General features: G+C 38.4%; 1 long non-coding RNA gene across 2 annotated transcripts; it reads left to right on the top strand.

Moving 5' to 3' along the window:
* Positions 1-10,937: 10,937 nt before the first annotated feature.
* LOC110267307 (uncharacterized) lies at positions 10,938-12,854 on the top strand. Of its 2 annotated transcripts, XR_015899995.1 has the most exons (3): positions 10,938-11,889; positions 12,000-12,484; positions 12,593-12,854. It is a non-coding gene; the product is annotated as an uncharacterized LOC110267307 (long non-coding RNA). The 2 variants fall into 2 exon arrangements; XR_002354784.2 differs by having other exon boundaries at positions 12,000-12,854.
* The last annotated feature ends 293 nt before the right edge of the window (positions 12,855-13,147 follow it).

Below are 13,147 nucleotides of genomic sequence, written 5' to 3'. Positions count from 1 at the left end.
TTCTCGGGCAATGCTCCCATTAAAGCGGAAATAGAACTCCCCAATGGGATGGTTTCCAATTCAAGAATTCTATCCTTGTTCATGCATAGATCTTTAAGGAATTTTGCATATCTAGGAACTTGATGGATAGCGTCAAAGAGGGGGATGGTTACCTCGACTTTCTTGAACATTTCTACCATTTTGGGGTCGAGTTCTATACGCTTCCTAACTTTCTTTGCAAGTGTTTGAAATGGGAGTGGTTGAGCAATTTCTTCTTCCAAGGTTCTCTTGGTCTTGGGAGTCTCTTTTGTTGGTTGAGTTTCATCCTCAACTATGACTTGTGGTGTCTCCTCTTCCACTACCTCTTCTATATCTATTCTCTCCTCCTCTTGAGTGATTGTGATGGGCTTTGAATCCTTTTCTCCCTTCTCTTTTAATTGTGTTCTGGATCTCAAGGTGATGGCATTGATGCCCCCCTTAGGATTGGGTTGAGGTTGAGAGGGAATGACGCTTTGGATTGGGGGTTGAGGAGTGGGATTTGATGATGTGTCCATTCGTGCAAGAAGAGCTTGTAGTGTAGAGGTGAGGCCGGTGAGACCGGAAGCAAGTGTGTTTTGTAGTTCTTTTTGGCCTTGGATGATGGTCCGGAGTGTTTCATCTTGGTTGGAGGGGGCGGTTGGATATGTGAGTTGAGGAGCTTGTGATTGGTTGGGTGGTGGTCTTTGATGTGGTGGTTGGTATGTTTGGTAGTTTCTTTGTGGGTTTTGTTGGTTGTATGGTGGGTTGTGTTGGTTGTATGGTGGCCGGTTTTGTGAATTGTTGTTCCATCTTTGACCTCCTCCATTGTTGTTGTTGTCCCTATTTCCTTGTTGATGATTGTCTCTCCAATTTTGATTGTGGTACCCACTCCCTTGATTGTAGCTTCCTCCTTGATAAGGTTGCCCTTGGTTAGGATTACCATCTTGGTTGTACCCTTGATATGGGCGGTCATAGAAATTGTGGGTAGCCGCCAAAGTGTTGTCCTCTTGAAGGCTTGGGCACTCGTCCGTGTAGTGGGAATATCAAGAACAAATGCCACACACTTTTTGAGGGACCAATTGTTGGTTGTGTTGTTGAGGAGGTGGAGGGTGTTGTTGATATGGTTGAGGTTGAGGTTGTTGTGGTTGTTGTTGGCTCAATTGGAGTTGCCTCAAGACGGATGTCATTTCACTCAAGGATTTGGTTAGAGCGGTGGTTTCACTACTAGTGGATACCTCATTCACGGTTCTTGGGCGGTTGACTCTTCGTCTCATGTGTTGATTGGATTCGGCTAAATCAATGATGAGTTGCCATGCCTCCTCTGCTGTTTTATATTTAGACAAAGAACCATTGCTAGAGGTGTCCAAGAGGGTTCTATCTTGTTCTCGCATCCCTTGACATATGTATCCAAGCAATACTTGAGTGTCAAGCATGTGATTAGGGCATGCATCTAGTAGCTTACGAAACCATTCCCAATACTCATACAGTGGTTCCGTTTCACCTTGTACAATACAAGACATTTCCTTCCTTAGCCTATCCATCTTCTCCGGGGGCAAGAATTTATCCAAGAATCCTCGTCTAAGCAAGTCCCAATCAGAGGTGACTTCACTAGATAAAGTGTAGAACCATTCTTTAGCCTTGTCCTCAAGAGAAAAGGGGAAAGCGAACAACCATATAGCGACTTCATCGGACCCTTCCCGTCTAGTTGTTGAGTATATATGATGGAAGTCTTTGAGATGTCAAATAGGGTCTTGTGCGGGAAGCCCATGAAATTTGGGTAGGAGGTTGATCAAAGCGGTCTTGAGTTCAAAGTTTGCATTCAAATTGGGGTGAGTTACATGAAGGGGTTGAAGGACATAATCCGGTGCACCCGCTTCCTTGATAGTAACTCTCCTCGGAGCATCCATGGCGTTAGTACCTAAAACAAGAAAAGAATTGTTAGTGAGTTTGATGGGAGAATGATTATTGCCTTCGTTGAGTGACGGTTCAATGTTCACTTTTAGTAAGGTGGTTGAGGTGGTGGAAACCTCTTCACCTTGTCCAAACCTTAACCGCTTCCAAGCTTGTCTAATGTGAAACAAAGTTCGTTCTATTTCCGGATCAAAGGGAACTAAGCTCGGATTCAGTTGTGAACGCGTCATGCAATGAAGGAGAAGTGAAATTCATGGTGACGATGAGGGGTTAGTCACTTGAACGAAGAATCACAAAAGGATGCAACTATATGCATGCACAGATAACTACTCTAAGCAATAACATGGCACACTAAGCAAAATTCCCCGGCAACGGTGCCATTTTGATAAACGAAAGTTGTTATGCCGATATAGAATTCAATAATGGATATAATCGTGAGTATAGTCTAATCAACATTCAAACTTCGCATCAAACAATCCTACAATCTATAACCGAGAGTACTAGTCCCCCGAGTCGTCCTCCCTTGGAATTGCTAGAGCATGCATCTTATTGATTAGGAAGCCTTGTTGTGGTTCTTTTGAAGGTTTAGCAAAATCAATGACAAACAAGCAATCAATTTTTAGAAGACTTGGCCTAGGGTTGGCATTAGAAATTCTATCCTTATAGTCCCTTCAATGATGACAACAATTAGGCCTTGCTTCATTTAGTCAACCCCTAGGTATAGAGGAAAGTCAAATAAGAATAACTAACTTGAGTCACAAGTCCTAGTTTTCACCTTAGAGAAATCTAGCTTTAGTGCACTCCAAGTCAATTAGCAATTTCTAATTCCAAATCAACAATTGACATAAACTATTCAACTCTTTCTAATGACCCAAACCCTATGCCAAGTAAGAAACTTTTACTCCATAACTAATGTTGGCATTTTATCAAACAATTGATGAGCAAGGATAAAAGGCATAGTAAAAATGAGAAGGAAGTAGAATTGAAAGTGCTTCAACACAAGGAACTAACAACAATTAACAAAGAACAACAATGGAAATGAACTTCTCAAGAAATTGAAGAAAATCCAAAACTACAAAGTTGAATATAGGATCTATGAGGATGGAGCAATTACAAGCACTAATTAAAATTGGAGAAGAAGATCTATAACATGAACAAGTAAATTGAGAACTGCAATGAATCTCACCAAAGTGTGATGGAAAATTCAGAAAAATGGATGAAGATGAACCCTCATGAGAGCTTAGAATCTCCCTCTCTCTTTACCCAAGAGTGTAACTAACAATAGCTAAAAAAATCTAGAACTATCTAAAAATGAGCCAAAAGTCCTTAACCCTTCAACCCTTGGTCTTCTTAAGCTCTTCCCGCCAAGGCACTTCCCCCAAGATGAGATCTCCAACTGTCTCCACGCCTAGGTCACGTGACTTCTAAAAAAATCATGTTCGAGCATCGGCGCGCACGCGCAAAGCATGCGTGCGCGCCACTGGGGCATCTTGCAATGTGAGCGGAGGCGCAGCGTACGCGTGCGCGCCCATGGGGGTTATGGCCTAGCCGCTACACAAGCCGGCTCGTGGCTTGGCTTCTGGCTTTGACTCCTAGCTGCGCAATCCACGTGAGCGCGCCAAGTACGCGCGCGCGCCCTTGCTGAAGTTTCCAAAGCTCAATTTCTCATGCTCCTTTCCTTCGCGCCCATTCTCCTTCCCTCTTCCGGTTCATCCCTGCCCTATATTCTGAAACCACTTAACACACAGGTCACGGCATCGAATGGCACCAAGAGAGGATTAGAAATGTATCTAGTTTAGTGCAAAATAAGCATGTTTTCATCCATGAGGCAAAAGTTAGGAAAGGAACATAAAGTCTTGTATTTTCATATGAAAAGCGTGTAGAATCATTGATAAAACCCCTGCAATCGATACAAGATAAACCCTCAAAATGGGGTTTATCAGCTGCCATCTCCTCTTCCTGTTCGAAAATTTCTGAAAAGGTGCTTGCTGGATTGTTGTAATTTAGCTTCTCTTAGTTTTCTCTTCAGAGTCCTTTCAGGTTCTGGATCTGCTTCAACAAGAATATTCTTGTCCTTGCTCCTGCTCATATGAAAAAGAAGGAACAGAAAAATAATAATAATAGGGATCCTTTTTACCCAAGTGTAGAGGTTCCCTTATGTGAGTAGAAGAAAAGAAGAAGAGAAAATCTGAACTCAGAGAGAGAGAGGGTTCGGATTTTTGGTGAGTGAGGGAGAGATGTTAGTAGATGAATAAATAAACAGAAGGAGATGAGAGAGAAGGATTTTCGAAAATTATTTTTGAAAAATGGTTAGTGATTTTCGAAAATTAAAAGAAGAAATAAATTAAAATTGAATTTTGAAACAATTAGTTCATTAAAAAGAATTTTTGAAAAAGAGGGAGATATTTTCGAAAATTAGAGAGAGAGAGTTAGTTAGGTAGTTTTGAAAAAGATAAGAAACAAACAAAAAGTTAGTTAGTTAGTTGAAACAAATTTTGAAAATCAATTTTTGAAAAGATAAGAAGATAAGAAGTTAGAAAATATATTTTAAAATCAAATTTTTGAAAAAAATAAGATAAGAAGATATTTTTGAAAAGATATGATTGAAATTAGTTTTTGAAAAAGATTTGATTTTTTTAAAATCACAATTAATGATTTGATTCACAAGAAATCACAAGATATGATTCTAGAACTTAAAGTTTGAATCTTTCTTAGTAAGCAAGTAACAAACTTGAAATTTTTGAATCAAAACATTAATTGATGATGTGATTTTCGAAAATATGATATAAAATTAAAAAAAAGAATTTGAAAATATTTTGAAAAAGATTTTTGAAATTTTCGAAAATAAAAAAAAATGGAAAAGATATGATTTTTGAAAAAGATTTGAAAAAGATAAGATTTTTAAATTGAAAATTTGATTTGACTCATAAGAAACAACTAGATTTTAAAAATTTTTGAAAAAGTGAACTCAAATTTTTGAATTTTATGAGAGAAAAGAGGGAAAGATATTTTTTTGATTTTTAAATTTTTATGATGAGAGAGAAAAACATGAAAATGATGCAATGCATGAAAATTTTTAGATCAAGACAATGAATGCATGCAAGAATGCTATGAATGTCAAGATGAACACCAAGAACACTTTGAAGATCAAGATGAACACCAAGAACTTATTTTTGAAAAATTTTTGATGCAAAGAAAACATGTAAGACACCAAACTTAGAAATCTTTAATGCTTAGACACTAAGAATTCAAGAATGCATATGAAAAACACCATACAACACAAAACAATATAATATGAAGATCAATCAAGAAGATACATCAAGAACAACTTGAAGATCATGATGAATGCAATGCATGAATGCAATTTTCGAAAAATGCAAGATGAGTATGCAATTGACACCAAACTTAAAAATTGACTCAAGACTCAAACAAGAAACACAAAATATTTTTTTGATTTTTATGATTTTCTAATTTTTTTTTTTTTTGGATTTTTCGAAAATTAATGTGAAAAAGAAAAATAAAGATTCCAAAATTTTTAATATGAATTTCAGGAATCTTGTACTCTTAGTCTAAAGCTCCAATCTGAGGGTTAGGCATGGCTTAATAGCCAGCCAAGCTTTAGCATGTAAATCAGGTGGACCAGGAACAGCAGCAGGTGGATTAGCAACAACTGGCTTGCTCTTGATAATGTTGGGTTGGAAGCCCCAATCCAAACAAATTTAGACATGGCTTTACAGCCAGCCAGGCTTCACATGCTTCATGAAACTCTAGAATTCATTCTTAAAAATTCTGAAGAACATAATAAAAATTTTTGAAAAGAATTTTTTTATTTTATTATTTTTTTTTTTGAAGATTTTTGAAAAATTTTTGAAAATAAAACAAAAAGAAAATTACCTAATCTGAGCAACAAGATGAACCGTCAGTTGTCCAAACTCGAACAATCCCCGGCAACAGCGCCAAAAACTTGGTGCACGAAATTGTGATCTCAGGCAACAGCGCCCAAAAACGCTGTACGCACGTCTTAATAAATCGTTTTTCATTCACAACTTCGATACAACTAACTAGCAAGTGCACTGGGTCATCCAAGTAATAAGACCTTACGTGAGTAAGGGTCGATCCCACGGAGATTGTTGGTATGAAGCAAGCTATGGTCACCTTGTAAATCTCAGTCAGGCGGATATCAAATAGTTATGGAGTTTTCGAAAATAAAATAATAGATAAACAGAAAATAAAGATAGAAATACTTATGTATATCAATGGTGAGAATTTCAGATAAGCGTATAGAGATGCTTTCGTCCCTCTGAACTTCTGCTTTCCTACTGTCTTCATCCAATCAGTCCTACTCCTTTCCATGGCTGGTTTTATGTAAGGACATCACCATTGTCAATGGCTACTTTTCATCCTCTCTGTGAAAATGGTCCGATGCGCTGTCACTGCATGGCTAATCATCTGGAGGCATCACCGTGGTCAATGGCTGCATCCCATCCTCTTGTGAAAATGGTCCAAATGCTCTGTTTCTCGATCATACTGGAATAGGATTCACCCTCCTTTTGCGTCTGTCACTACGCCCAACACTCGCGAGTTTGAAGTTCGTCACAGTCATTCAATCCCAGAATCCTACTCGGAATACCACAGACAAGGTTTAGACTTTCCGGATTCTCATGAATGCCGCCATCAATCTAGCTTATACCACGAAGATTCTGATTAAGAGATCCAAGAGATAATCATCCAATCTAAGGTGGAACGGAAGTGGTTGTCAGGCACGCGTTCGTGGGGGAATGATGATGATTGTCACGTTCATCACATTCATGTTGAAGTGTGAATGAATATCTTAGAAGCGGAATAAGTTGAATTGAATAGAAAAACAGTAGTACTTTGCATTAATTCGTGAGGAACAGCAGAGTTCCACACCTTAATCTATGGAGTGTAGAAACTCTACCGTGAAAAATACATAAGTGAAAGGTTCAGGCATGGCCGAGAAGCCAACCCCCAAAACGTGATCACAGGATCAAAAATACAATCCAGGATGTCTAATACAATAGTAAAAAGTTCTATTTATAATAAACTAGTTACTAGGGTTTACAGAAGTAAGTAATTGATGCATAAATCTACTTTCGGAGCCCACTTCGTGTGTGCTTGGGCTGAGCTTGAATGTTACACGTGCAGAGGCTTCCTTTGGTGTTGAACGCCAGGTTGTAACGTGTTTCTGGCGTTCAACTCTGATTTGTGACGTGTTTCTGGCGTTTAACTCCAGACAGCAGCGTAGAACTGGCGTTCAATACCCTTTTACGTCGTCTAAACTTGGCCAAAGTATGGACTATTATATATTGGTGGAAAGTCCTGGATGTCTACTTTCCAACGCAATTGGAAGCGCGCCATTTTGAGTTCTGTAGCTCCAGAAATTCCACTTTGAGTGCAGGGGGGTCAGAATCCAACAGCATCAGCAGTCCTTCTTCAACCTCTGAATCTGATTTTTGCTCAAGTCCCTCAATTTCAGCCAGAAAATACCTGAAATCACAGAAAAACACACAAACTCATAGTGAATTCCAGAAATGTGAATTTAACATAAAAACTAATAAAAACATCCCTAAAAGTAACTAGATTATACTAATAACATACTAAAAACAATGCCAAAAAGCGTATAAATTATCCACTCATCAGGGTACCAAACCTGCTGAAAATATATTTCTGTAAGAAATTCAGCATGACTCGGGTGTCATGATGGGTGACGCTATTGCCTCAACCCATTTGGACACGTAGTCTACGGCCACCAGCATGTACATGTTCGAGTACGAGGGAGGAAAAAGTCCGATGAAGTCTATCCCCCACACGTTGAATAGCTCAATCTCCAGGATTCCTTGCTGTGGCATTTCATGATTGTGAGGAAGGCTTCTAGATCTTTGACACTTATCACAGTTTCGTACAAACTCCCAGGAGTCCTTGAAGAGGGTTGGACAGTAGAACCCGCTCTGAAGGACCTTAGTGGTTGTTCTCTCTCCTCCAAAATGTCCTCCATACTCAGAACCGTGACAATCCAAAGAATCTGCTGGGCGTCCTCCTTTGAGACACAACGCCTGATCATCCCATCTGAGCATCTCTTAAAGAGGTAGGGTTCATCACACATGTAGTACTTCGCATCACACAAAAGTTTTCTAACTTGTTGTTTGGTGTGCTCTTTGGGGATGAATCTCATGGCTTTATAGTTCACAATGTCTGCAAATCATGACGCTCTTTGGATTGCAAAAAGTTGCTCATCCAGGAAGGTCTCCGATACAGCAGTAGTAGGGGATGGCGTTCCTTCCTCGGGCTCGATCCTGGACAGATGATCGGCCACCTGGTTTTCTGATCCCTTTCTGTCCCTGATCTCAATGTCGAATTCCTGAAGGAGCAGCACCCATCTGATTAACCTTGGTTTAGAATCCTGCTTGGTCAGAAGGTACTTAAGAGCAGCATGGTCAGTATAAACAATAACCTTTGAACCAATTAAATAGGATCTAAACTTATCAATGGCATAAATAACCGCCAGTAGTTCCTTCTCGGTGGTGGTGTAGTTCCTTTGAGCATCATTCAGAACACGGCTGGCATAATAAATGACATGCATAAGCTTGTCTTATCTCTGTCCCAGAACTGCTCTGATGGCATAATCACTGGCATCGCACATCAGTTCAAACGGTAGGGCCCAATTGGGTGCAAAAATAATGGGTGCAAAGACAAGCTTTGCTTTTAAAGTTTCGAAGGCATGTAGGCATTTTTTTTCAAAAACAAAGGGAGCGTCAGTAGCCAGAAGATTGCACAGGGGTTTTGCAATTTTTGAAAAGTCTTTTATAAACCTCCTGTAGAATCCTGCATGTCCTAAGAAACTTCTAATTTCCTTAACATTAGTAGGTGGTGGTAATTTTTCAATTACTTCCACCTTAGCTTGATCAACCTCTATTCCCTTGTTAGAAATCCGATGACCAAGAACAATCCCTTCAATTACCATGAAATAACATTTTTTCCAATTTAAAACTAGATTTGTTTCTTGGCACCATTTCAAAACTAAGGATAGATGATTAAGGCATGAGTCAAAGGAATCACCAAAAACGGAGAAGTCATCCATGAATACTTCAATGAATTTTTTAACCATATATGAGAAAATAGAAAGCATACACCTTTGAAAAGTTGCAGGGGCATTACAGAGGCCAAACGGCATCCTCCTGTAGGTGAATAGTAAAATACACAGAATGGAATCAAACATCTATTAAAATAAAAAAATAATAATATTAATTTCGAGAAATAAACAAAGCTCCTAACGTTAACCAGGAGGTTTAGTTGCTCATGACTTACAGAGAAAACAGTTCTAAAAGTATATAAGAAGATCTGAATGATTAAACCTAAGTGATCTCCTCTTTAAATAGTAAATGTTAAACCTAAAAGATATTATTTTAAATTCAAAATTACAAAGGTAAGATAAGATAAGCTTAAGGAGAGCTAAAATCCACTTTGGGGGCCCACTTGGTGAATGCTTCGGCTGCTTGCTGGCGTTCAACGCCAATCTGGGTGTTGAACGCCCATATGGGAGGAGTGCATTCTGGTCCCTTGCTCACTGGCTGGCGTTGAACGCTAGTTTGGGCGTTCAGCGCTGGGAGTTACTCCTTCTTGGGCGCTAAACGCTAGGCTTGGCGTTTAGCGCCTGAATTGGCAGTGATTCTAGAAGAAAAGTATAGACTATTAGTCTGCGTTTGTTTACAGAGACAGGACACTAAGATAGAGACACAGAGACACAAAATCGTGTTTGACATAGGAGACATGGACAGAGACAATGTGTTCAGGGACACTGAATTAGTGTATTTTATATCCATCCTGACAGGAAGGACACGGAAACACTAACAAAGGACATAACTTATTTTTCATTTTTTCTTTTATTATTCTTGTTAATTTTTTATAATTATATTTTTATTATTATATTTTTCGTCTCAAATTTTTTGAATGAAAAATGAGAATAAATTAAATTTTAATAATTTGTTGTAGTTTATCACCAAATAGGATACAAGAACACAAAATTTTGTGTCTCTATCCTTTATGTCTTGTTCTCAGTGTCTTGTCTTGTTCTGTTTTCAGAAACAAATGCAGCCTTATATATTGTTGGAAAGCTCTGAAAATTAGCTTTCTAACGCCGTTGAGACCGCGTCAACTGGACCTCTGTAGCTCAAGTTATGCTCATTAGAATGCAAGGAGGTCAGAGTTGACAATATCTGCTATCCTTTCTTTGTCTTTGTACAAGACTTTGCTAAATTCTCTCGAAATTCACCTAAAATCATAAAAAAACACTACAAAACTCAAAGTAGCATCCAAAGATGAATTTTGCACCAAAACATAATAAAACTTAATAAAATCTAACTAAAAACACTATAAAAACAACTAGAAAAAAGGTATAAGATGCTCACGCATCAGTTACCATCAGAATAATCCGACGGTTATTAGCAACTCAGTCTCAACAAATTCGTTGAAAAAATCGACGGAAAATCCGCTGGTATTTAGCATTGGATGAAATAATCCACCAATAAATAATTTTTGGCGCCGTTTATACCGTCAACTTCAAGACGACGATAAATCCAACAATAAATCCGACAATACTCAACACATTTTTTATTGTGCTTCTATTTCAATCTTTTTAAATTTGGTGTTTTGGATATTTTCCATCCTCCAATTTGTGGGAGTGTATTAAACAAGCATTCTATACTTCATCAAGACAGCACTAACAAAGTATCACACAAGCTCACAAACAGATTTAGCCCAAAAAATTAAATGATTTGTTTAATCATTCATTCACATTTTATTAGCTTTCTTCCAGAAATAAATTTATTATGATGACTCATCATTTTATCTAGTTATGGTGACGCACCATTTTTATATATATCAAAATCTTCTCATCATTTTGTAAAGATTTTGATCCTTCCTTTTAAGTTAATTGTTTTTGGTACTTTGAGGAATTTCAGTGCCTAACTGCCTATTGAGTGGATAACAGTAGCTTATTATTATAATTTTTTTTTTTTTTTTGGTATTGAAAGGGGGCTTAAAACGCCTAAAAGAAATTAAATACAAACTAAAGTGGGATAAAGAAGTTCCTTGTTCATCATCAACTAACAAACTAAGAACCTCTCTAGAAAGGATATCCTAAAAGTGAAATCCTGGATCTAATTTAAACTTTTATGCACAAGACAATCAGCACATCTATTGTCTTTCCTCCAATTTTTTCTTTTCCAGTTACTAATGCTTCTGATTAAAGCATTTGGGTGTTTCTGGAAATCGCATTCCACAATTAATTTCTTATTCCCATAGTCCAAGGTAGCATAAGTCCCTTCTTAATCCCCCAAAGCTCTGCTCTATATGCCATGCCCATGCACTCCCCAATAAAATGAATGGAAGAAGGCTGCAATCCATCTTCCATTTGGGTTTCTGAGTAGTCCCCTACACCCCGCCTTGTTGGTGCTTCCATCAACGGATCTGTCTTTGGGGAAGGATGGATCCATTTAATGTTGATTTGAGAATTTCGGTGTGTGCATGTGGCGGTCTCTGGTACCCTTGCTCGTGTATCTCCTTGTTTCACCAAGCCCAAGCCTTCCAGCAAGTAAAGATGAAGACGTCCATCCATTTCAGGTTCAGTGGGTGAGATTCAACACTATCCATTCCTCCAAATTGCTTCCAAAGAAGATTTGATTAATCTCACCCAAACTCTGGAAATCGTTGGGCAATTTCTCATTGCATGCATTATGTCCTCTTGGCTCTCGTCGCAGATTTGACAAGCCCCTGAACCTCCCATTATATGAAAAATTCTTTTGTGCATAATTTTCCAAAGGTGGATTTTAGCCTTTTGTGGCCCTTTCCAGCTCCATTGCTTCGTAGGTGTCGCTTATGGAGAAATCTCCATCTCTAATATGTCTTCTCCCAAATGAGCTGAAGGCGATGGAGTGACCATGATCTCGAGCACAACATCTTCAGGTAACAAACTGCTTATTTTGTTTTTGTCCCATTCTCCTTGGTTGTTTGTCCATTCCCAGATGAAGCTTTGTGTTGCTCTACTGAGAAGATTCTCTTTGCCTTCGATATAGGGGTCCAGCCATTTCCAATGTGGCGGGTAGTGTTTTCTTTGAACATGGGCCACAAATTGACAAGCTCCTTCCAAAGAGGTGAGTCATTTATTTCCGTTACGTATTTGTTAATGAACACTTGTGCCCAGAGGGTGTTGGAGTCCTCTTTTAAGTTGTCAAGATGCTGTTTATGATCTCATTGATTCTAATACCAGCCATGTCACCGAATTGTCCCAAGATGCTGTTTATCATCTCAATTTGGTCAGTTGTAGCCTCCAAGAAAATAAGTAAGTTGGGAGATTTTTGGCCCATTTTTTCCAACTCTAAATGCCTTCCATCTTTCTCTTTCAGCTTCTTTTTCTATAAGCTGTGAAGATAAGGTAAAATCGAGTCTCCTTGTCTGATTTCTCTTGTAGGGTTGAATATTTTTATTTTGCCACCGTTCCAAAGTACGTTGTAGCTGACCATGCTAACTCCTTGCAGGATTATGTTGACTAATTTTTCTGGCAAGTTAAATTCTTTGTCTTCTATGGATAAAATCTCATCTAATCTTCTCATAGCTTATTATTGTAAGAATTTTTTTTTTGGTTGCCCACAATTTTCCAACTCGACAGGCCAATGACTAATCCGTCGTAGATCTGAACTCCATTTGAAGGTCTGTCGCTGGCCAATGAATTGCTGCATTTACAAGGCGGGATTCGAACCTCCGACACTTGTTTAAACATACGAGTGAGATGAATACTCGACCAACCTAAGTTGGTTTTTATTTTTTTATGTTTTTTTTGGGTCAAGACCCAAGTTGGTTTATTATTGTGAGAATCTTATTAAACAGGATTTACGCTGACTATAGAATAAATAAGCCTATTCATTGGTGCATTTGGGCCTCCATCCAAAATATTTACGTTGGCCAATTGAATTAATTCAGTTTTCAAACCAAAATGACAGCAGTCTTTGGGCTTACTCTGACAAAGGCCTGGTAAAAGGGTGCTCAACTCTTTTGTTCGTACGACCAAAAATGTGTTTTGATATATTAATACCACCAAATGAACTAGGTGCCAACCAAGAACCAAAATCTAGAAAAAACAAAAAGAAAAAAAGGGGGGGGGGGGGATATAACATCTAACGGTATAACCACTTAATTATGTCAAAAAAAAACAAAAAAGAGAAAA

The sequence above is a fragment of the Arachis ipaensis genome, chromosome B9, assembly GCF_059453495.1.
Source record: "Arachis ipaensis isolate K30076 ecotype BB chromosome B9, ASM5945349v1, whole genome shotgun sequence".
NCBI classification, from domain to species: domain Eukaryota; kingdom Viridiplantae; phylum Streptophyta; class Magnoliopsida; order Fabales; family Fabaceae; genus Arachis; species Arachis ipaensis.
Note: the sequence above shows the minus strand (reverse complement) of the source record. Positions and strands in the feature narration are given on the sequence as shown.